Source organism: Furipterus horrens, unplaced genomic scaffold, assembly GCF_987537825.1.
Source record: "Furipterus horrens unplaced genomic scaffold, mFurHor1.1.pri manual_scaffold_6, whole genome shotgun sequence".
Lineage (NCBI taxonomy): Eukaryota > Metazoa > Chordata > Mammalia > Chiroptera > Furipteridae > Furipterus > Furipterus horrens.
In genome coordinates, this window is record NW_028327176.1 from 99,499,028 (window position 1) to 99,523,698 (window position 24,671).

The following is a 24,671-nucleotide window of genomic DNA, read 5'->3' on the forward strand; positions in this document are numbered from 1 at the left end:
GGAGGGTACAGGAGCATTGGACTTCTTCTGAAGTAATAAGATATAGGATTTGCACCCAGAGCAGAGCTCCTTAAGGTGGCTTTTAGAAGCCCAGAGAGAAAGAAGGCCTTCACAGGACTAGCTTCGGGACTGCCCAAGAGTGTCAAGCTTAAGCTTCAAATCTCCAGTTTCCCAGAAGATCATACTTTCTTTTTTCTTTTTTTTTTTTCCCTTAAATGACAATGCGATGTTCCTAGGCTCCACAGCTCTGAACTCTTAGGAGTCATGTTTTAGGAGAGTTTGATTAGTTTCATGCATGCATGCTTGTCTATTTCTATAAACCATTTTTAAATGTACATTTACATTCATGTGTTGTCCCATTAATTTACAAACTCCTATAGCTTACCCATGCTTTCCTCTCCTTCTTCATAGTACACTGTCTGATACTTCATGATGATCAATTATGACCCTACTCTATATCTTCTCAATAGCAAGGATTACATTACACACGCATTCACACACAAACCTATCTCAATACTCGGCATACAGTAGGCACTCAATAAATGTCTAGTGAACTGAATTGTTTAAGTGGCTGCCTAGGCTATTTTTCCCCTCTATTTTTTTAGGCATAAACTGTAACTTATAATCTACCAGTAAAGACTCAGATTTCTAACAGGCTGAACTCTTCCACATCAACATCAGAAACCAAAGGTTAATAACAACACAACATAGAACACGTCAGGGGTAGTGCTGGTACAAGCAGTTTATGGCTTCAGTAGTATTTTTATAGATGAAACTACATGTTGTTGTTTAAAATTAACTTGGGACTTTTTAAACCTGTCAGATAAATCACTGAAATATTTTTATAGTGGATAATGAAAGTCTGCTGGTTACCATTTATTTAGGTCTGAATACTTAAAATATCCATGGAGATTAAACCATTTTTTTTCTCTAATTTCATTCTTAAGGGCACTGAGCATGAATTTACAAAACAGAGATAATATTGTAACTTGTGAGTATTACATATACACATATATTCCTCCTTTAAATTATGTGTTGAGCATCTACTGTGTGCAAACTGCTGTGATGATTCCAAGTTGGACAGAAAGGTGGAGAGAGCCCGGGGTGAGCACCAGAAGAGATGAATGCAGAGTGCTCTGGGGATTCAAAGCAAGAAGAGATCCAGCTAGAGGTGGGAATCAAGAAATTACTCAGGAGCAGGCAGTATTGGAGAGGAGATGATGAGGAAATGGCAGACCTTTAGATAAAGAGTCAGCAGGGGGTGGAGAACATTCCAGGCTGAGGGATAATCAGGAGCATATTTATGAATGAGGAAGTGCTCAGGGGACATTGAGAAAAGTACAGAAGTCCAGACTGACATCTGGGGAGAGAGGTAGGCTGAAGACATATTGTTATGTACATTTCACAGACATAGTCTGCTTCTAATGGGCAAAAGGGTTTGGGACAGGTGCGACGTGCCTGGCACACCTTCCTCCAAAGAAGCCTTTTTTTTCCCTAATGTGGAACATTGAAAAATTAATACCTGCTTTTTGTCATCTAGTGGTTATGGATTAAATGATGTCCTTTAACCCTGTTGCCAAATCCGTTGCCTCCAGAATACAACAAGGATGCCAGCCTGTTAAATCAAGCACGCCGTTGTCCGGGGACAGCCAACTGACCTGGAGTCTGCAAGATCCTTCCCCATGTGGGAAGGCCACCCTCCCCTCCACACCCCCACTCTTATTGGGGATTTCTGGATGCAAGGGACGATGACCATGCCCAGCTCGAAGCAGCTAGAGGAGCTCGAGATCTTCACCCATTGTCCTTTATAAGATTATAAAGGGTCTTAAGTATGAGAGGGGGGATTGTTATTTATTGTTATAAAAAAATAATTAATTAATTTAAAAAAAGAAAAAAGAATAGTATAGGAAAGGGTGAAGCCAGAGAACTTTTATGCACGACCCACGGGCTTGGACTGGGGTGTGGGTAGGTGGGATTGCTGGGGAAGGGGGTACTGGGCAGAGGGGAGCAAAGGGGAAAAAATTGGAACTACTGTAACAATATAATCAATAAAATATACTTAAAAAATAAAAAATAAAAATGAAAAATAAATAAAGTCTGCTTCTAGATGATTGGTAAAAAAAAAAAAAAAGCCAGTGCTAAGAAGTGTTGTTGGAACAGCAATATGCTATCATCAGAAATTCATTTTAATAAAATTCTCAAGCAGTTCAGCTAAGAGTGGAAGGGTTTTATGGTTGAAGACCACCTAAGCAGCTATTAAGGGGTTTGCAGGAAGTGCCATGGGCTGATTTTGTGTTCCCCCAAAATTCACATGTTGAAGCCCTAAGCCCCACTCTGACTATATTTGGAGAGGGGCCTTTAGAAGGTAATTAAGGTTAAATGAAGTCATAAGGGTGGAGCCTTATGAGAAGAGGATCTCTCTCTCTCTCTCTCTGTCTGTCTGTCTTCCTGCCTACACACAAAGAAGAGGTCATGTGAGGACACAGCAAGAAGGCAGCTATCTGAAAGCCAGAGGGAGAACCTCCACCAGGAACCAAATTGTCTTATACCTAGATCTGGAACTTCTCAGCCTCCAGAACTATGAGAAACTTAAGCCACTCAGATTATGGTATTTTGAATGGCAGCCCAAGAAGAAAAAAATACAAGTTCTGGTACAAGAAGTGAGGTACTGCTGGAAAAATCCTAAAAATATGAAAGTGGCTATAAACTTGGGTAATGGGTAGAGACTGGAAGAGTTTTGAGGCGCTTGCTAGAAAAGGCTGAGATTGTCATGAAGAAAGTGGATGTTAAAGGCAATCCTGGTGAAAGCTCAGAAAGAAAAGAGGAGATCAAGCTTCCATATTCTTAGAGAATATATACATAATCGTGAACAGAATTAACATGTTTTATCCTTCCATTCTTCAAGGAATGGAAGAATGACTCTGCAGGAAATTCAGAAGTCAGCAGGGTTGCCAACCCCATGCCAGGTCAAGAGGAGGACTGCTTCCTCCTTATGTCAGGGGGTTGGGCCCTAGCACAGAACCACATGGGAGAAGTATTCCTAAATAACTATGGGGATCGTGCCCCATGGAGTCAAGGGACAGGGCCACCCCACAGGCCAATGGGGATGACACCAACACTCCAGTGACACCACCAGAACATTAGGCTAAAGATGATTATTCTAGAGCCTAAAGATCTCATAGAGTTTGCTTTGTTAGGCTTTGGACTTACTTGGGACCCATCATCTCTTTCTTTCTTCCTTCTGGTTTCTCTCTTTTGGAATGAGAATGTCTATCCTATGCTTGTCCCAAGGCAGTACTTTGAAAGCACGTAACTTATCTACATTTATAGGCTTGTGGCTGGAGAGAAATTTTACCTCAGAGTGATTTCACCTCAAGTCTCACTCATATCTGATTTAGATGACATAAAGATTTGGAGTTTAGACTTGAGGGTTTATGTTGGAATGAGTTAAGACTTAGGGGGCTACTGGGATAAAATCAATGTGTTTTGCATATGAGAAGGACATGAATTTTGGGGGACAGGAGCAGAATGCTATGGACTGAATTGTGCCCGCCCCCATTCCTAACCTCTAGTGTGACTACACTTGTAGATGAACCCCTTAGGAGAAAATTAATATTAAGTGAGGTCATAAGGGTAAAGCATTAATCTGATAGGATTGATGATTTTTAATATGCTTTATTGATTATGGTGTTACAGTGGTCCTAATTTATTTTCCCTTTGTTCCCCTCCACTTAGTGACCCCCTTCTCTCCAGTTGCCCCCCCTTAGTCCATGCCCATTGGTTGTGCATATAGTTCCTCTCAACATCCTCCTATCTACTCCACTCCCTCCTACTATGCTTCTTAATTCCTGCCTCATCTCCCTCCCTTTCCCCCTTCCCCCTCCCCACTGACCTCCCCCAATATGTTCCCCATACCTATAATTATTTTCCCATTCTCACTGCCTATTTATTTGCCTTTGTTTCAGTTCCCTAGCTTCTGCTGTTGATTGTTGTGATACAGTTTTCATTTTAATGTTCATAGTTTTGATCCTCTTTCTCCTAAACAAGTCCCTTTAACATCTCATATAACAGTGGTTTGGATCTGATGAACTTCTTCAGTTTTACTTTGTCCTGGAAGCACTTTCTCTGCCCTTCTATTCTGAATGACAGCTTCACTGAATAGAGTAATTGCGGTTGTAGGTTTTTGCTTTTCATTACTTTGAATATTTCTTGCCAGTCCTTTCTTGCCTGCAGTTTCTTTTGAGAAATCAGCTGAGAGTCTTATTGGGACCCCTTTGTACGTAATTCTCCCCTTCTCTCTTGCTGCTTTTAAGATTCTCTCTTTACCCTTAATTATTGACATTTTGATTATAATGTGTCTTGGTGTGGTTCTCCCTGGGTCCAGGTTTTTTGGAACTCTCTGTGCTTCCTGGACCTGTAAATCTGTTTCCTTCTCCAAGTTAGGGAAGTTCTGCTTCATTATATTTTCACATACTTTTTCAATTTCTAGTTTTTCTTCTTCACCTTCTGGCAACTGTGATTCGGATGTTGGCCCACTTATAGCTGTCACATAGGTTTCTGAGCCTCTCCTCATTTTTCTCACTCTTCATTTCCTCTTTCTACACTGGTTGACTGTTTGTTCCTTCCGTATGTTCTGATTTGTTGATTTGATCCCTGGTTTTCTTTCCCTCACCACTAGTTTTGTATGCGTTTTTGTTCATTTCAGCAGGACTAGCCTTCATTCCTTCCTCATCTTGTTTAAGATCTGTTAGGTCTGTAAGCATTTTTATAACCAAAGCTCTGAACTGTGCCTCAGAAAGATTTCCTATCTGCTGCTTTGTTAGATTAGATATTTGCTGTCTGGTCAGCTGCATCACCAGGATCTTTGTCATGATCTGTACCACCCTGACAGTTTTGTGTTTACCTTTGTTTCCTGGATGGGGATGTCACACCTCCTACACTATAGGGGGCAGGGCCCCATGCACTCCTCACACCCAGAGACCCTTCTCACTACGCTGTGGCATTCTCTGTGGGAGTGGAGGTCCAAGATGGTTTCCTGCTGTTCACTCTCTGCTGAGAGACCAGGAGCCTCCTCCTCTGTCCCCACCCCCTCTGGGCCTCACAGTCTGAGGCAATGGGGGTCTGCATCCCCAGCATTGGAATTGCAAGCTGACGGGTCTGGTCTGCAGCCAGGGGTGTTCCTTGGGCGCTTCTTGCCTCCCCTTAAATACGGGCCTCTGTGCTTACCGCAGTCCCGCCACCATCACTGCTGCCGCCACCACCAGCACAGCACAGCTTGACCTCTCCGCCGCGGATTCACCCTCCTATCCATCTAGATGAGCACCACATTTTTATAACCTCATATGTTGGACTCCCATGTAGCTTTATTTTCTGAAACTTCTGGTTATTTCTGATTTTGTGGTAGTTGCACTCCTTCTTAGTTGTGGAGGGAGATGGAGCGTGTCAGCCTAGGCCTCCATCTTGACTGGAAGTCCTGATGACTTTTTAAGAAGAAGATCTCTCTCTCCCTCCTCCCCCTATCCTCACAGGCACAAAGAAGAGGTCATGTGAGGACACATAGAGAAGGCATTTGTCTGCCTAGACTGAGAGAAATAAATTTGTTTTCTAAGCAACTCAGTCTACGGCACTTTGTTATGGAAGCCCTAGCTGACTAAAACTGAGACTGTAGGTTTGAAAAGGGTGAAGGAGTGAGTATGGATAAGAAGGAGACTCCTGTGAGGAACCTCCTCACAGAGGGAGTGGGTTTCAGGAAGGGATGATGGTCAAAAGCATCTGTGCTGTGTGCAAGTGGGGAAAGCTGAAGACTATGAAACCACTGTGCTTTCCAGATTGGGGGTTCCATGACCTTCAAAAGGAAAGTTACAAAAAGGAGGAGCAGAAGGTAAATTGAACAGGAGAAAAGAGAGCGTAATTGGGAAAGAACACAGGCAGCAGAAAGTGTGGCATTTTCTTTTCAGAAGTGATATGCCAAAACTCCACCACATCCTTAGGAGAAAGCCAAGGCTTATTTTTCTCTAGTTAAACATATCTGCCTTATTGTCTTAATACTTCTTTTGTACAGCAGGGAGTTCTTTTAGGCACTGTTGGGGATTTCCAAGAATTTGTTTTGTTCAGGTGATTTATTCAATTTCTGACAAATACTAGGTTAAAATGACTTTCCTGTTTTTCCTCATAAGAATCTCCCAGAGGCTTTGGGAATGTTTCCCATTGGCCCGGGTAAGTATCTGAAACCCTTTGTTTCATTGAAATTGATGTTAAAGCAATTTTTTAAAAATCATCAGAAATTGCCAACAAGCATCTGTGTCATTCAAAGTTGAGTAACCTCAAAACTTGTCTGAAAAGACAGGGCTGCTCTTGATTTTATCATTTCCCCCTTGCACCTGACATCATAAACTCCCAAGGAGTTTATTTCTATTTCTTTAACCTCCATTTCAGTCCATGTTCCAATGAAGAGAGGCCCCATTTGATCATGGAATCAACACAGTTTGGGCTCACATTTCATCTCTAGCACCTAGCACTCATCCCAGTGGGAAGTCAACAACCACCTGTTAATATCTGGTCATCTGGAAATCAGTTTGGAGGTAAATTCATTATGCACAAACCCGAGATCTCTTTCTAAGGACTCTATGGTTATTAGTTAAGGAGGGGAGAAACCCTGTAATAGCTGCTGCCATAGAAGTCAAGAGTAGACATGGACAGGATGTCATAGAAGCATCTCTTTGCCATTTTAAAATATATTTATTTGAGTATGCTTCTGGTAGTTTAAGAGTCATGTTCTGCCCAGGCTGACTAATTTCTTGACAGTAAAGATCAGTGGCTTATTTTTAACTTCAGGCAGGCAGTGAATTGTTAAGTCCATTGGGGTTGAATGGGGTGCGTTTTTTTGAAAGGAGATAAGAGAAGATTGCTGGCAGACTATCTGCTCCACTCCTTACCTCTCCAATGTCAATACACTTGAAGGGAAGTTAAGGATGATTTTCAAGATTTCACTTTTGTTTAAACAGGAAGAAAAACTGTAATTCAGAGACATTCTTCAGTTATTTCAACTTCACATTTGTTTTGCTATAATCATTTGTTTCTTCCACTCTGGTTGGTTTCTGTATTTACATGAAAACAGAGTAGTTCAAATGCTATATACTCTCCAGGGACTGATGATGACTGTTGCTCCTGCTCCTGGGCAGAGGAGAATGGCTACTTGGTTCTACGAGCCATACTAGATGTCAGGAGTTATGTTTAGTCATTAAAAAAAAAAAACATATTCAGGGTCTATCATGTGTTTGATGAACAAAACAAAGCAAAATGAACCACCAAGACCTCTGCCATCAAAGCTTTCACAGTCAAGTGTCTCGGGATGTTGTGAATTACTAAAAAGGGTCTTTTTTGTGGTTGTTACATAATTATTTTACTATTTTTAATTTTTCAATTACATTTGACATGCAATATTATAATAATTTCAGGTGTATAACATAATGATTAGACATTTATATAACTTATAAAGTGATCACCGGACAAGTCCAGTACCCATCTGACACTGTACATAGTTATTACAATATTACTAACTATATTCCTATACTGTACGTCCTGTGACTGCTTTTATAACTGGCAACTTGTGCTTCTTAATCCCTTCCCCATTTTCACCCCCTAAACCCCCTTCCATCTGGCAACCATCAAAATGTTCTCTGTATCTATGACTTTGTTTCTGTACCAAAAAGGGGTCTTCTTTCTCTTTTATTGCATCAGTGTTCATCGAACAGGCATTATCATTCATTCCTTTTTAAAATTTTAAACCAAGGAAGAAGTATGGAAATGGGCTAAGTGTTTTCATAAAAGAGTAGGAAGTACATAATGGGACAGCACTGCTGGGTGATGCTGAAAGTAATTCCTCTCATCTGTCATCATGAAACTGACTATGCTGTCTGACCCCCACACAACCTTATGGGATCACAGGGCAGTTACTATAATTTCCATTTTATAGAGTAGATAACTGGGGTTCAGAAAGGTCAAATGGAGCGGGGAAAAAAAAAAAAAAAGAAAGGTCAAATGATTTGCCCAAGGTTTCACAGCCAGAATAGCAGAAGCAAGACTAGAATGAAGATCCCTGAATCTGAGGGGGTGGGCTGGGTGGGGGAGAGAAATTGGGGGAAAAGGGGATAACTGTAATTGAAAAACCAAAATAAAAAAAAAAAAAAAAAAAAAAAAAAGATCCCTGAATCTCAACCTACCATTCTTTCATGTCTCCAGGTGCAAATAATGAGAAAAGTAGAAATACAATTTCCTTTTTGCACATTGGCATGTGTGAAGTAACACAAATGATCCATAAAGCTTAGAAACATATTTTGATGATTAGGCAGAAAACAACCCAGTGAATATTAGTAGTAACATAACACTATCAAGGGTTCTCTAATCAATCCAAAAATTCCAACAATACTCCATGAGGGCTTCTGATGTGCAATGTGCTCAGGTATGGTGGATACAATGGTGACTCACAAAACAAGGTACCATCCCTAACAGATTGCAAGGCCCCTCAGGGTAGAAGGTATTTAGTCTTGTGCTCCTTACCTTGCCCAGGTTATACACTAAATACTTATGAATTGACTAAGGGATCAGTGCGGGACATTGTGCCACCAAAGGCATGAAAGTATTTAAAGAAGAGGAAGGCAAGAGCAGGCCTTGGCTACAGTAAGTGCTCAGTGGTACCCCCACTTTCATAGAATGGTCCCCTTCATCCCTCTCCAACTCTGAAACTTAACAATACACGCACTGTATGGATTTGTAATAGCTTATTTACTAGATATAAAAAGTCAAAAACAGGAAAGGAGGGGCAAAAAGTCTGAGCTCTAGTTAATCCTTTTTAGGATAACTTATTGGGAAGCTCCTTAAGGCTCAATTCATAAAAATGGTAAAATTGAGTCCACAACATTTTTGTGTAATATATACATATCTTGCTGTTCTTAGGATGAAAGTACCCTGAAGAAGGTAGTACAGTTAAACATCACCTTAGAGAAAGAAATGGCCACAGCTCCTACCATCAAGTGCCTAACTCTAAATGTAAGGAAATATGTGATGAGCTTTGGTTCAAGCTCTTCCTCATGACGTCCTATAAAGCTATTGAATACCTCTGTTACTTAAGAAGAAAAAAGAATTTCCATAGCCTCTGCTTAAGAATAGCCCTGCATTTAAAGATCAACATTAATAACAATAATAATAACAACTAGAGGTCATTCTCATTTATGAAACACAAGCTCTCAAGATGTCATAATGATCTATTGCGAAGACTAGAATATACAAAGGGTGAAGGAGCTGGGAGGAATTTTGGTGATCCTTTTTCCCAACCCCTTAATGATGTAAACTAGAAAACCGAGGCCAAAGTAGCCAAGAGGAGGTGCCATCTCTCATGGGGAAACCACTGCCAACACGGGACAGAAGCCCACTCTTCTGACTTCCACAGTCTGCCCCTGCAATGTTCTCCCTGCACCATGCAGGTTGTCACGGAACAGTCATCATGATAGCGATAGCAGTAACAACACTTCCTGGACATGTTGACGTGTTAGACACTTCTCTACTCCTGTTATTAAAAATTTAAGAGGAGGGCAGTGAATTGTACACAGAAATAACATGTCCTCTCTTTTAAAAACTACCCAAGGCTATCCAAGGTTGGCACTGCTCTTAGCCAGCCTTTACTTCCAGGCTTCCTAGCCCTCAGCCCATAAGCAGACCCACATGCTATAAAATTACCCTCTCCTCTCTTTGCATCAGAAGTCACAGTCCTCTGTTCCAGTGCTCCATAATCTTACCAGGAATTCACGAGAAGCAATACCAAAGAGCTAAGGATAAATACTCCATCGTATAGATCACTTCCTCTGATTGTCAGCACTTAGCAAGGTTTTCCTTTTCTTTACCCAAGGGTAACTAGTGCACTCATTTTGATAATCCAAATACACTGCCATTGTCTTCTATGTTTAGATGGGGCTGGTACCACTTCCTAGCCCACACTGACAAAACTTTATGGTAGTGATGAAAAACTGATTATAAACCATGGGTGATGTGCACACAACTGTCAGTTATCAGAAGCAGGACAGAAAGGGACAAAAGAATCCAAAGGCACCTTGATTGACAGGGCCAGTCAGAGGAGAACCACAGCAAGGGAGAGTTTCACCCAAGGTCAGCCCTTAACCTTCACAGATACCATTTACAGGCTGAAATGAGATGTCGAGGCCTTTCCTAAGAAAGACTTAGGCAGGCCAGACCCTTGGTGGGTGGAGGAGCATTTTGGGAGAGGAAAGTTTCCATTAGCACAGGAATTTAGTTTGTTCATATTTGAAGAATGTACAGACCACTTTTTTAAGGAAAAATATTATACTGTCTCCATCCTAATTTTGACTTAAATGTTTTTTATTGTAATAATACCTAAATATATACATACATAAAAACTAAGTTCTTATAGTTTTAACTTCTTTCTAAAACCACCATACTCTAACTAAATGCTCTAACCAAATGAACATGAAATTTAAAAGCTAAACCAATTCAAAGTGACAGCAATGACTTAATATTCAGGTGATGATATTTGGTTAAAAGTAGCTCAATTCTCATTAAGATTGTTACTGAGAACTCCAACGCAGGTGTTCTGGAGTTCAGAATGTTCCTACCAGTCACCCTGTATTAGGATCCTCCTCCCACATTTCTGTATTCACAGAGAAATTAAACACTGCTGGACAAAGGCAGTGCTCCACACAGTCTTTTGGCCTTCACTTAAGGCTAAGTACATAATTACACCTACCAGTTCATTCCCATAAGGCCACAGCAACTTAAGTTACATTGGTACCAACTTGCTTGTTAATAAAAAATACAAATTCAGACACAAAATCATATGGCAGTATTATTCATTATAAGGTGGCTATCTGGATGATCCAGAATATGATGCTATTATTTTAGATTACCACTGAAATAAAAAAAGAAGTCCACAAAATTTAAACATTATCATATAGAAGTCCTCTGCCCACCCCCACCCCCACCATGAATGCCTCTGCAAAAAGCATGTGGACAAGGAGCAGTGGGCAGTGGAGGCAAAGAGACCACTAGTGAGTCCTGGTTTGATCATTTACTACCTGTAAGACCTAGGCCAGTTACTCAACTTCCCTGAGCCTGGGTTCTCCTCATCTAAATAAGATAAGGATAAAAATAGAACCTACCTCAGAGGGTTGTTGAGAGGACTATGTGTGATAACGTGTGGACAGTTCTTAGCCCCATAGCTGGTATTTAATCAGTGCAGAATAAACAGCCACTATTATTCCTGATCAGTTACTTTATTTCCAAGTTCCCCAAAAGAGGGAAGGTTGCACTTTCTTACAAAAACAGAAGCATTTCAAAACAATTTGAGTTTGAGACAGAAGCCTTTAATATGTCTGCCTGAGGGAAGTTCAGACACTGCTGCCCATCGTATCTGTGTTATGGTGTATAATAGAGATGTGGCAGCACTACATCATATTCTGAGAGGAGGACTTTTGACATATAAAGTGAAACTAGACAAGCTTATCTTGTGGAGTTATTATTATAGTTAGCAACTGTGTGAGGAGACAAAAGGCTTTAAAGACATTTGAAGGTGTTGAAATCTTCAATCTTGTGCTTCTGAATTACTTAGAATGGATATAATACTCATTTTATTTTACCACCAACTGAGTGAACACTACTTGCAAGCCATTGTGGCTAGCACAACACCTGATGCATAGTAGGGGTGAATGAATGAGTGAATGAATGAGCGAATAAATAAACTAATGAACAAACAAATATATGAATGAATGAGATATAAAGGTTAGACTATGTATGTGTTATAAATACAGGTTGAAATAAGACTGATGGCTCTTTTGAGGGCTTAAGGATTGAGGAAATCCTGAAAAGACAGAACTTGAAAGAAGAATAGAATTCCAAGAAACAGCGATAGGAGAATATCCAATGATAATTTTATACAATTGTAGTGTGCTTTAAATTAGTTATCATTAGAAAAAGTTCTCATTCTGATTATTATTATGCCTGGCGTTTCTATAACATTCTATTCTGTAAATTATATGCAACTGCTTCTTTGTTTGTTGTTTATGATAAAGCTTTTGATTTATTTATAAGCAACTTAGTGGTTAATTATTAATTAGAATAGAAAGCTGAAGACATAATATCTGGTCTTTAGCAGCAATGCCCAAATTACTGTGATTGGTCTCCTGGGGTTCTCAAATAAGTAGCCATAAAAAAATTAAATAGCAATTAGAAAAAGAAAGGTGTATATTTGGCAGAATTTACATTGGCATGATTAACAACAGACATGACTGACAGAAACCATACAATGTAAGAAGAATACATTCATCATGGTATTAGCATACAGCCTAAAAAGAAACCATTAGCAATCCTAGATGATAAAAGAGGTATAGGAATGGTTTCTTGAAGCAATAATTAGGATATTATAAAGGGTGCATACAAATATCTCAACAGTAGAAACTCAAAAGCATGAAATAATTTTATTGATACATTGGAAAATCATTAAAAGTACTGCCCGGATCAAAAAAAAAAAAAGCAATTAAAACTGAATAAAAAGAAAACTATTATCTCAGTGAGGATCTCTCACCAAACTAGATAACCATTTCTACTAGATGTTTTTAAATCTCAATGACTTTAATTGATTACTACTCACTTAAAAATTTTTAATATTAATATTTTAATATTAAAATATTATCATTTAGATCGGTGCTTATATTCTACCACCTGAACATCATCTCCCCCCTCTTTTCTTTTTTGATTTTATTTGTTTTTCTTTTCTTTTGGGAGGAGTAGTATTTTAGCTTTTCAAAAGCCTTATGTTCACTGAGATGAAGGTGTCTGAAAAGAAAAGATTGTAAAGAGAAGGTCTTCATTCAGAGACAGAGGGAAGATTCTGCCAAGTTCTGGAATCATGACTCTGGAACTGACATAATTCAAAAGGAGCTCATGGTTGATGGGGTAGGGGGAGCAGAAAGGGTGCTGTGGTAATCAGTTTGGAGAGCCATCGTGTCAGACTGCCAGGTACACTGGAAAGAGCCCCAAACACCAGTTGTTAGGCAAAGGTCTTGACCTTTATTAGTCTTTGGATTTTCTTTCCTATAAAATATACTCTTGAAATTTATACTGTCATAAAAATACCTTGGATTAGTTTTCACTAATATCCATTAAGGTACTTCTAAAATAACCTTCTCATAGTATCACACCTTGGCTTGAATTGTAAGACAATAGCCAGGTATGGTTATGATATCGAAATGGTTGAGCTGAGAAGAGGTTCAAGTAAAGGTGAGAAGAAAGACTGAAGGCATGGTATTATATTTGATCCTTCTCACCCAAGACAAAAGCCTTTGTGATAAGTATAGTTATGCTTAAATGTGACATTTAAAAACAATTTCAAAGAATAAAACTAGAAGCCTCATGAGAAGCTATTCCATTTGGAGATTTCCATCATTGGAGACCCTGCAGGCCATTTCATGAATAATACAGAGTCATTGGCTACGGCGCTTTCCCATGGGCCTTTGGGAACCATCTAGGTTAATAAAAAGAAGTATGAAGGAGCAGAGAGCCACACATACATCTGTGTTTTCTCACAAGGTCACTAGGCCTGTCCCATGTCCCACTGATGATTTCACTAGCACATCACTGAGCCTATCTAGAGCAGTCCTAAATTTCTTAATGTTCTCAGTTCCCAGTTAATGGTCTGAGCAGTTTTCACACAGCCTCAAAGAAGTGGCTGTGTGCTTGAATCCAAAATTAATTTGGATTTTGGGGAGTCAAGGGGAGCAGCTCAGGTTTCCATTTATCTCACCTCCAGCTGGAGACAGCCTTTCCAAATTGGTCTGCACATGTGTGGGGGCTATGAAAACCTTCATGACCTTCCAGAGTGACACCAGACTTCCTAATGCAGTTGCAAACCAGAATGAGAAAGAAGATTCCTTCTTCTCATCCCTGGTATCTCATGAGACCAAACCAAAAGCAAGGTCCAGGTGTGAGCCACGAACCCCCATGGAGTAGCTGTGAGTTGTGGCACTTAGACACAAGGTTAGAAGGTACACTTTGTAAATCTGACCAAGCATATATTTCAAATCGGAGCTTCACCTAAATGTTGCCTTGTTGGATGTTGAAGTTTAATGTAAACAACAGCTGTGCATGGAACAGAAATCACCAAGAGACAGAAAAATAAGAAAACAAAGGATGCCAAACAAACACATTTATGATACGTCAGTTGCTGAGCAAAATTTAACCTTTTTGTAAGTGGTTACTTGTACATCATAAAAAATCAAATGAATATCATTAATGTCCACAGAAGGGAAACAATTAACATATTCATGAATTAGTACTTTGCTTTCACTTGTCTTATCAAAGCTGAGACTTTGCTCTTGAGAAAATACCATTTTGTTTGAACTACCATTAATTGACCTGAATTTACCATCCTCTATATAAAAATTCATGATGACACCTGTAATTAAATAACCAATTTTTTTTCTTTGACTAATTATTAAACCTCAAAAGAGAAGAATAAATTGAACTCTGATTTGTCCTGGTCAGACCCCATTTACTAGGCTTTTATCTTGAACAGCTACAGAAGTGAAAATAAAAAATAAATTATATTAATTTAGCCTGTCTTTCAGATAATTTTATGGGGGGAAAGAATTCAAACTGGCTGTTTACCTTAATAAGTTGGTCAATGTAATCAACTTAGTTGATGGTAGGCTAATAATGAATGCAGAGACTTTTTTTTGAGAGACTGGTTAAGCATCAAATTAAAACCCTAAGATAATGACCATTTAAGTGATTTTTAGTTATTTATTCAAAAAGGTTTATTCTGCAATGTATCTCATTTTGAGCAAGGTGAAAAAGGCATAGCTGTCTAATACTTGCCCAAAGGCCCTGTCAGCAGTCGACAGTGAACCAGTCAAAACCAACTAAAAGCAGCAATAGAACTAAAGTAAATAAGCACACATACTTGCTATTCATATTTTTGGGGACTTGAAAGGCAAACTGAACCAGTTCTCGCTTAAGCAGAGGTTGCTTCATTCTACCTAGTTTAGGTCAGCTACGGTAGCTCAACAGGCTGCAATGACAGCTGTCACCTCACACAGCCCGTGGCATCTATATGCCGGACCCCTGATAACAGAACTACTCGGAGAAAAGCTACCCCACCAGAATCAACTCTCTTACAATCACTCATCACACCTGTTACATCTACCTCAACTTCCGCAGTGAAACCTCAGCCTCCTTAAAGCAATTGTTGAGCAGGAACATTTCCACAGTGAGGTTATCTCTGGAAAGCACTAATACCAAAAAGAGCAGTTATGGGTAGGATGCAGGTAAGACTTGTATTTTCATGCATTGTTTGTTGGAATGTTAATTACTACTATCTCCTGGAAAAACAATTAAAATGTCAAAATATATAGAAAATCTTAAAAAGGTTCACCTGTTTGAGCCAATAATTCTACTTCTAACAATCTATCCTAAGACAATAGCCTAAAGTATAGAAAAAAATTATGATCAAAGATGTTCCTCAAAGTATTATTTATGACATTTTAGACATCTGGAAACCATCGAAATATCCAACAATAGGGGAGAAGATAGATGAATGGTAAGATCACATGTGGGAATGCCATGTGGGTACTGAAAATAATGTTCATAAAAGTTATTTAAAATGTTTGGTGGAGTGTACTGGATGAAAAATTCTAAACACAGTATGACCCCAATTCTACAAAAATATGCATATAAAAATAGTGAAAGAAAATGTAACAAAATATTAATAGTAATTATCATTTGTTCATGGTAATGTGTGTAATTTTAATTTTCTCTTTTTATACTACGCTGTGTTTTCCAAAGGTTTTATGGAAAGCACATACATCCAAGAAGCCATTCAAACAACCAGGGCAGAGGCCTCCTAGTTTTCCTGCTGAGTGGACAGACCTTGGCAGATACTAGGAAATACTGCTAGCCTCCTTGAGCAAATTTCTTGTCCTACCTGTCACTCACACTTGATGTAAACCCCAGGGATGACTTCTTGCATTCCATGTCATGCTTATGCCTTCCTCAATCTTGGCTTTGACTTCCAGCCTTCTCTGTTTACATTGAAACACCCCTCTGGCAGTTCCCTCTTCCCTGTGAATCATGCCTTCCCCCACTCTTCGCCAGCAAGACCCAGGTCCATGGCCTAGTGAGCCTCTCCTGACTCAGCCTACCAGAGTCTTGGTTCTGACAAATAAGTTACCCTTGAAAGCAATAGGTGTCATAAGACAAGCTACCAAAGAGGGCAAAGAAATACAGTTGTCTTAATGCAGTCTACAAAAGTCTTGTATATACAGTGGACCTCCCTCTCCTCACAGAACTGGTGCTATACCAGGCTCAACTATAACTGATATTTTAGAAGAGCCCTACTGTGACAATCATCCTTAATACCTGTGCAGAGCATTCCACTTTGTGAATGTGAACGCACATTCACAGCCTCACAGCATTTCAGCCTCTCAGCTCCATAAGGCAGGAAGATTGAGTATTATTTTCCTAATTGTACAGATAAGAAAAATTCAACTCAGAGACCCAGCACTGACTGGCTTATTCCCCCTGATCCTCAGGGCATGCTCATCTGTAAATAGTGAGAATAATACCAACGTGGTGGAGTTGTCGTTAGGATTAAATGAGATAACACACACAGTGTGCTGAGCACAGTGTCTTGAACAGGAGCAGCATTCAACAAATGCCAGCGCCTATGACTGTTAGGTCGATGGGAAGCTCAAGGTTACATAGCTGGGAAGTGACAGTGCCCGAAAAGGAGTCCAGGCCTTTTCCTGCCAAGTCCACGCTTCTTATACTTTATTCCTAACACTGCAAGAGCAGTATTAAGGCACAGTCCATGCCCTCAAAGAACTTAAAATATTTTATAGTAGCCATATCTCAATCACTTTAAACAATGAAGCCATTATTCCCAGAAAGAACTAAAGCAACAGTAATAAAAACTAGCATACAGCTCTCACATTACACAATTCTTTTGTCAACAGTTACCATTACAATACTCTCTTTTGCATACATTCCAAGGCTTAGGAATCCTATCTCACCCCTGTTTAGAAGTGAGTTGAGTATGAGGAAATAAGATAAGAGAATAAAGGCCTTCCCATCCTAACTACAGAAAATATTTTCTGTGGGCCTTCTGAAATGCAGGAAGTTTGAGCTATACTTGGAAACTTTAACTTCTAAAAAGGACCATTCTCAACCACACACTTAAGTTTAAGACTGCTTCTATCTTTAAAAAACATCCTCAACACAATTAATAACCTATAACATATGATACCTGGCAGTTGGTAACAAACAAAAAGACAGAAGGACAATGAACTTTTTATAGACAAAGCCAGAAAGTTCCTCCTGAAGACAGAAGCACAGCATGCACTGAGATACACACCAAGTAGGAAGTCATCTGTCTCCTGTATATTTGATGCTGTCATAATGGAACCCAGGGTCACCAGTCATAGGCAATACTATTTCTTTATAGAAATCTTGGCCTATTTAAAATCTGACAAAAAAAAGGGGGGGGGGAGTTTATTACTTTGTGTTGTGGAATGTTGATTCTTTATATCTAAAAGGGTAATTTACTAATGAATACTCATGATTCACATTTTGAAAGGTATTTAACAAGCTGTGTATTTTGTATTTCCAACATATTATACTACTTCCTATGATGCTCACTAATGCGTGGCCCTTAGCAAAAGCATGAGCTAGGAAGAAGTTTTTCTTCAGACCTACCCTATATCCCTTTTCTTTCTTTCTTTTTTTTTTTTTCCAGTTTTCCCATGGAGTTTATTTGGGCTGGGAGACCCTGCATCTATAAGAAGGTTTTGGGACTCTTGGAGGTAAAGTATGGCTTGTGCTTGTAAGAAGGACTCGGGGCAGCAGGAACTTGATCTTGGAGTCGTGAACTGCTTGACTGCCAGTTGGTGGAACTTGCTGACCCTGATCTCCTCCACCTTCATGATCTGGATTGAGTGGGCGTGGGCAGGATGCTGGGTCCCCTGAGCCTTGGTAGCCCTGGGTGATGGCGCCGGCGGTGGTTAGGACCCAGAACTCCGGTGAATATTGCGGGTACCACTGTGGGAGTCCAAGGGCAGCCAGGTGCCAAAGTTCTCGCCTGCAGGGGGATTTTTCCAGCACCTGCTCACTGCAGATGACTTCCCTTGAAGATTTTATCTTCTTCAGTTGTGAGACACCAAGTACCAGCAGCGGGACTTGGCAACCACATGGTTAGGTGCAAAGATGCACATGCTATAGAGGGGCCGTGTGAGGCACTTGTGGGTGGGCAGGCAGCGCCCCACCACCTTGTGCTCTTGCAGCATGCTGAGGCCTTCACAGCGTTCTCTCTGAGTTCCCCGCCACCCACAGTAGCTGCATCCCTTTTCTGCATGTCTGTTTTCCTGGGGCAAAGGGTGAGGGCCCCCATTTACTGAGCACCTTCGATGAGGCAGACTTGTGTGCTGTGCCTGTTTTATCTGTTTCCCGCTTTACAACCCTACAACGTATATATGAATCACTTCAATTATGCAAAGATGAGAAAACCAGTCTTACAGAATTTAAGTGACCCATCTAAAACAAAGAAACTGGTCAGTAACTATGGAGATACCTCCACTTCAGTGCTCATCTGGGTTTCCACTCTCTGAACCTCAGGCTCCCTCAACACTGGACTCTCAGCAGCACCTGCACTAGGGACTAGTTGACACCAAGCTGGTAAGGACAGGCCCCATTTGAGTTAATTCTTTTAAAAGTATTCCTATTCTAAAAGTAATCAGGCAAGCCTGATTTTAACGCAAATCAGTGGTAAAATTTAAGATATGATGGGAAATTCAGAATGAAGAGACTCTTAAGAGATCATTTAGTCAACCTCTTTTCTGATTAACATAACAGATTTAAAATAATAAAATCCTGAGAGGGGATATGACTTTTCAAAGGTCACACAACAAATCAGGCTCAAGCACAGGTGACAGTCAGGACACCTGACTCAGTTCTGTTCTCTTTTAAAGCATTAGCCACAAATATTCAAACAGAAGGGTAAAAAATAAATAAATAAATAAATAAAAATCCAGGCTAAACAGGAATTATTTCAACGTTGTTAATTCATAATGGTGATTCAGAATGCTTGCTGGTCAGACTGCCTGAGTTTGACCCAGGTGCACCTCTAACTTATTGTGTGGCCTAGATAAGGAACTCTCTATTTGCTTTGGGTTTCTTGTCAATTATGTGTGGATAATGATAGTGTCTGCCTCCTAAGGTTATCGAGAGAATCCAATGTGATAATCTAGGTAGTGCTCTAACTTCTTTGTGCTCATATATAGGAAACATTACAATAGATATTACTATCATAATTGAAGTTATTTTTACTATTACTACTACTAGTTCAGATAATGACAGTTGATACTTCCACTTTTGGGGAGGAAAGCAGAAAAAACTTTGTTATCAAATTCTCTTTCTCTTCTCCACAGGTAGCCATAGACAATCTCAGGTGTGAAAGTAAGATGAGTAGAAGGTTAGTATCAGGAATGAAGAAGTTACCTTTGAAAAGTAAAAGTGCCTACTGAGCATTGCCATTTGATATTCAAACCCAGAGTTCCCCATCTTTCTCAAAATTACTCTTTCTTGTTGATTCTCCTCTTCCCCAATTTTATAGAGATTCAATTAACATATAACACAATGTATCAATTTTAGGTGTATAACATAACGATTTTGCCAGATAAATAGATAGATGAGAGACTACCACAGTAAGTTAACATCAGTCACCTCCCATAGTTACAATTCTTTTTCCTGATGTGAACTTTTAAGATCTACTCTGTTAGCGACTTTCAATTATAAAATACAGTATTGTTAACTATAGTCACCAGAACTTACACCTGAAAGCTTGCACCTTTTGACTATCTTCACCCATGTTGCCCACTCCTCACGCCATCCTGGTCTCTGTTTTCTGTACCTGGGAGTTGAGGTGTTTTTTGTTTTGTTTTGTTTTTGTATTGTTTTGTTTTGTTTTTAAGGTTATACACATAAGTGAGATCATGCAGTATTTGTCTTCCTCTGACTTATTTTCACTGAGTGTGATGCTCTCAAGGTCTATCCACATTGTAGCAAATGGCAGGATCTCCTTCCTTTTTTTAATGGCCAAATAATATTCCATTATATATATGACATATAATATATAATATGTTTAATTATATATTATATATTATTATTAGTGTATAGAAATGCAATTGATTTTTGTGTATTGGTTTGTATCCTGCAACTTTACTAAGTTCAATTATTAGTTCTAACAGTTTGTGTGTATGTAATCTTTAGGGTTTTCTATATATAATATCATGTTATCTGCAAATTGAGATCTTTCTGATATAGATGCCTTTTTAATTTTTTTCTTGACTAAATGTTGTAGCCAGGACTTCCAGTACTACATTGCATAAAGTGGGAGAAGTGGGTATCATTGTCTTATTCCTGAGCTTAAAGGAAAGCTTTCAGTTGAAATTCCTCATCTTTCTCAAACCTACTTGTTCTCATTTACTTCCTAATTCAGTTAAAAGCCTCACCATATCTAGACATCTAGTCTTATCCTTCCACACCATCATCCACTTGATGACCTAGTGCCATGATTATCTCTCTGAAATGGCTCTCTAGAGGTCTAGCTTCTCTCTCCCTATTCTCCCTGGTTCAGACAAAATTAATTTCATTTTGGGGGGGAGGGGGTTGGTTTATACTAGTCCAGTAGTCTAAAATATGAGCTCATTCCTCTTTGTAATCCCACCTATTCATCACCTCCAAAGTCACCTTTGGAAAATAAAAATTATATCAAATCATTTCTCCCACTAGACTACATGGTTTCTCCTCAACAAGGTATATGCACAACCCAGATGAACTGAAATGCCCCCTTCCCCTGACAGACTCCCCTGCCACTTCCCCATTTCAGAACATCTAAACACTTTTGGAACATGACCTTCCCTTCAATGAGGAATGCCTAGTCCCTTCTGTAGAGGCCTTTCAGTGCCTACTGGGTCCAGTCCAAATGTGAACTTTGCAGGCTCTTCCAGAGTCTCTCCACCCTTTTTTTCCTTGGGCTCCCACTGAAGCTGTTCTTATTTCCATTAAACACTCACCAGGCTGACTACTTTTTATTTTCTTGTCTTTTATTGATAGGTTGATTTCTGAATTACATGAGCATGACTCATTCAATCTCTGGCATAAGGCCTGCATAACACACAGTAGATGCTTAACAAGTAACTGTTGATAAACTGAGTGGATCATACGAAAGTATGGGAAGTGAGACCACAGCAACTACCAAAGTTGGTCTCAACAAAGCTAATTTCTGTAATATATATGACTCGCTGCAAATGATTACGCCAGTGGTTTTTAAAAGTGTGATATTTACTTACGAATGACAAAGCTCTCAAGTTCCCATTATACCTATTAAATGTACTTCACTATAGAAAGACACACCCTTCCAGATTTAGTTGGGTTTTGCAAGATCTGCACAGAGAGACATTCTGAAAGCTCTTGGGATTCTGTAGCTTTAGTTGAGAACACTTTCCCTCACAACATTTTATGGACTGGACTGGTGCAGTAGGTGATCAATAAATGCAGATTTGATTTGCAGTGGATTTGAAAGCAAAGCGCAACTCACATTTCAGACTAATTCAACTAAATGACTGATCATACTTAATAACTCTAAGGCTAAAGAAAATCTACGTGTAGACTGAAAAGCAGCCAGCCTTGCCTTGTTCCACAGTCAGTGCCGACCTGCTTCTTGATCCTTTCCAGTTCTAGGTTTTTCCAACTTCCTTGTGTCCCCAGAATGGAGGGAGCCAGTTAGCAGGCATTGCCCTGTGTCTGATACATTTGTCCTGTTTTGAACTTGATGTAATATGTGTGAAGGTTGAGTTGCATTATTTAAAACGTCCTACGTTTCCTAAAGCTTCCCCTCTGTATGATAGGTTAAGTGGGATTCTGGCTTAAGGAAGGGAGAAGTGTGGGTTGGAACGCTGCAGCATCCCTTCATCTCCAGTTGTGGGACTGTATGTTAAAGGGAGACAAGAAACTTTTGCTTTCACTAAAACGATACTATAAAAAGCTTTGGCTTTTGAAGTGTCCATTAAACACTTCTATCCCAATGTAGAAAACAGAAAAGAAATAAAGCATGCACTCTGCTATATAATTCATTTTAGGATAAGAAAAAGACTGCAGTGCCTTGGAGAATAAATCATTAACTAAAAGTCAAACTAAGACACCTTGGAAACCAGTGAGACCAGGAGGCAGCAGAGGGATCAGGTAGCTGAGATTTGCCTGTTCCCTCTGGTGACTCCCATAGTGAAGCATCCCACAGGCAAGAGGAACTTAGCACACTATGCTCCCTTCTATTTCACTTTTCCAACTTGAAGTTATTTTTAGATGACCCAAGCCGGCTAATCCCAGGGAGGACAATTCCCGCTGCGCCTCAAAGCACCTTCCCCCTTCCCAGCACTTTCTTTTAAGCATTGGAAAGGAGTCTCTGTTTTCTCCCTTGCTCTCTGAGGCCAGTTTACCTCCCCTAACCACCACGCCAAACCTCAGTCCCGGGGACCACAGGCGTCTTTCTTTATCCTCCACTTATGCACCTGCTGCTGCTACTACTGAGAAGGCGAACCCTGGGGCCACTAGGTATGGGCAAAAGGTTCCTAGAGACCCGCGCCCTCTAGAAGGGGGTCAAGGCAGACATCTGTCTCCAAAGCGGCCTCGGGGTCTTACAACTGAATCAGGAGACCCCACCCCCGATCACCGCCGCCCACTCCCTCACCCGGCACGATTGCCCGGCCCCTGCCCCGGTCCTCAGGCACAGCTGGGGCGCCGCACGCAGCCCTGGCTGGACCGGGTGCAGGGGCGAGTCGGCCGGCGCGGTTACATAACCAACCTGATGGGTATCCGCGATGCGCGGGCAGAGACAGAGACGGTGGCTCGGGCGGTCCGCCGAGGGCCAGGGACTGCGGGCGCGGCGCTGCCGGCTCACCTGCCAGCGGTGCGAACAAGCCTGGGGGGGAGGGGGCGGTGCCCGCGGACCTGGGTGTAGGGCCGTGCGCCGTGCGCCCCGCCTCCTGGTCTGCGGGTCTGTTGGTCCCTGGGTCTCTGCCTCCTGCCCGCTCCTTCCACAACCTCCTCCGCCGCCACCCGGGACAAAGCGGCTCCGGGGAGGGGCCGAGCCGGAGGCTCTCGCTGGAGCCAGCGGAGATGGGCGCGCCCCCAGCTCCGACTCATCGGGCCAACCTCCAATCAGACCCCAGGAAACCGAAAGCCCCTGTCTGGCCTCTCCTCATCTCCTCCCCCACCCCACCCCCTCACCCCCTGACCTGGTGCCCACTCCCCCTCCAGGGCTTCCACTCGGGCCTCAGCCTCTTACCCGCTTTTTCCCCCTGGAGGTGCCCAGGAGGGGAATGAAGACCCCCTAGGGACCCAGAGCAGAAGCCTGGTCACCAAAGTCCCGGCCTTAGCGAGGAGGGGCTTCTAGGGGTCACAGTCGGGGCGGGGGCTTCTTGGGGCTCGGACTGGGGAGGGGGCTGATGCTGAAGCGCAGGGTGACTGGGGAGCGACAGCCAAGAAACTGGCCGAGAAGCAAACAGTGCCTAAGGAATGCTGGCAGAGACTCTTCTTGTCAGAGAGCCGAGCCCCCCAACTCCCGCTAACTGAGAAAATGCCGGGAAGCCCCTGGAAGGTCCTACGGACTTTTGCGAAGGGTGGGCGCTGGCGCCCTCTGGCTGGAGCCTTACGCCTGCCCCGCCCACGAGGCTGAAGGTGCCCTGCGAGGGCTTCACGGCTTTGCCAGGATTTGCAGGCACCAGACCTGGGGGACAGAAGGGCTTCAAGGACTCCTATTGTGTGAGAGCCTGTGGCACAGGAATGGGAAGCTGGTATTATACAGTAAACGGCTGCATCTGAAATAGAATCTAGGGTAGATCTGTTGCTCAAAAACTTAAGCCCAGCAGAAGTCTCTGCTTTACAAAATAAAGTAATCAGAGCCCGGAGGAAGCCTGTGGCTAATGGGTGGCACCCATCGGGGCAGAGCTGAGTCTCCTGGCAAAGATCAAAAAAGGGAAGGTGAGGAAAGTTGAAGAAAGAAGATAAGAGTGCAGACAAACCCGAGTGAGGAAATAACAGATTTGTCAGTTTTGTTTCCTGTTATCTTTCTAATTGCTACATAAAAAGGTCTTATTCCATTTTCTCTTATGACTTTGTTTCCTAAAACAATATTGGATTGAAGCAATGTGTAAGTTTCACAATTATTCTTCACTCAGACACTACAGTGCTTTTTTCCCAAGGCTGACATAGAAGTGCATCCTTACAAAAAAAAAAAAAAAAAGAAAGAAAACAGAAAAAGATAGAATTAGGCTCTTCTCTTTGATTAATCTGCATTAATATAAATAAAGACAGGCTTTCAGAGTTGAAAATGAACTTAGACTCCTACTCTCCCAAATGTTTTCTGAAAGCATAATTCATGAATAGTCACTAATTTAGATGAATTACAGTAGTCTCACCTTATACCCAGTTTCACTTTCTACCATTTTAGTTACCTATGGTCAACCACAGTCCAAAATGCTAAGTGGAAAATTCCAGAAATAAGCAATTCATAAGTTTTAAATTGTGTGCCATTCTGA

General features: G+C 41.0%; 1 protein-coding gene and 1 pseudogene across 3 annotated transcripts in view; both read right to left on the minus strand.

The window, feature by feature from the left end:
• The window catches only part of RCAN2 (regulator of calcineurin 2), a 250,950-nt gene extending 227,728 nt beyond the window's left edge, over nucleotides 1-23,222 (minus strand). Inside the window, exon 1 of one of the 3 annotated variants that reach the window (XM_090282529.1) lies at nucleotides 23,033-23,222. The gene's annotated coding sequence lies outside the window, so the exon portion shown is untranslated. Of the gene's footprint in view, nucleotides 1-22,936 lie in introns of all 3 variants that reach the window. The other 2 variants (XM_090282528.1, XM_090282531.1) reach the window with 2 other exon arrangements.
• On the minus strand, nucleotides 17,855-18,362 carry LOC150007089 (large ribosomal subunit protein eL20 pseudogene; annotated as a pseudogene).
• Nucleotides 23,223-24,671: the final 1,449 nt, after the last annotated feature.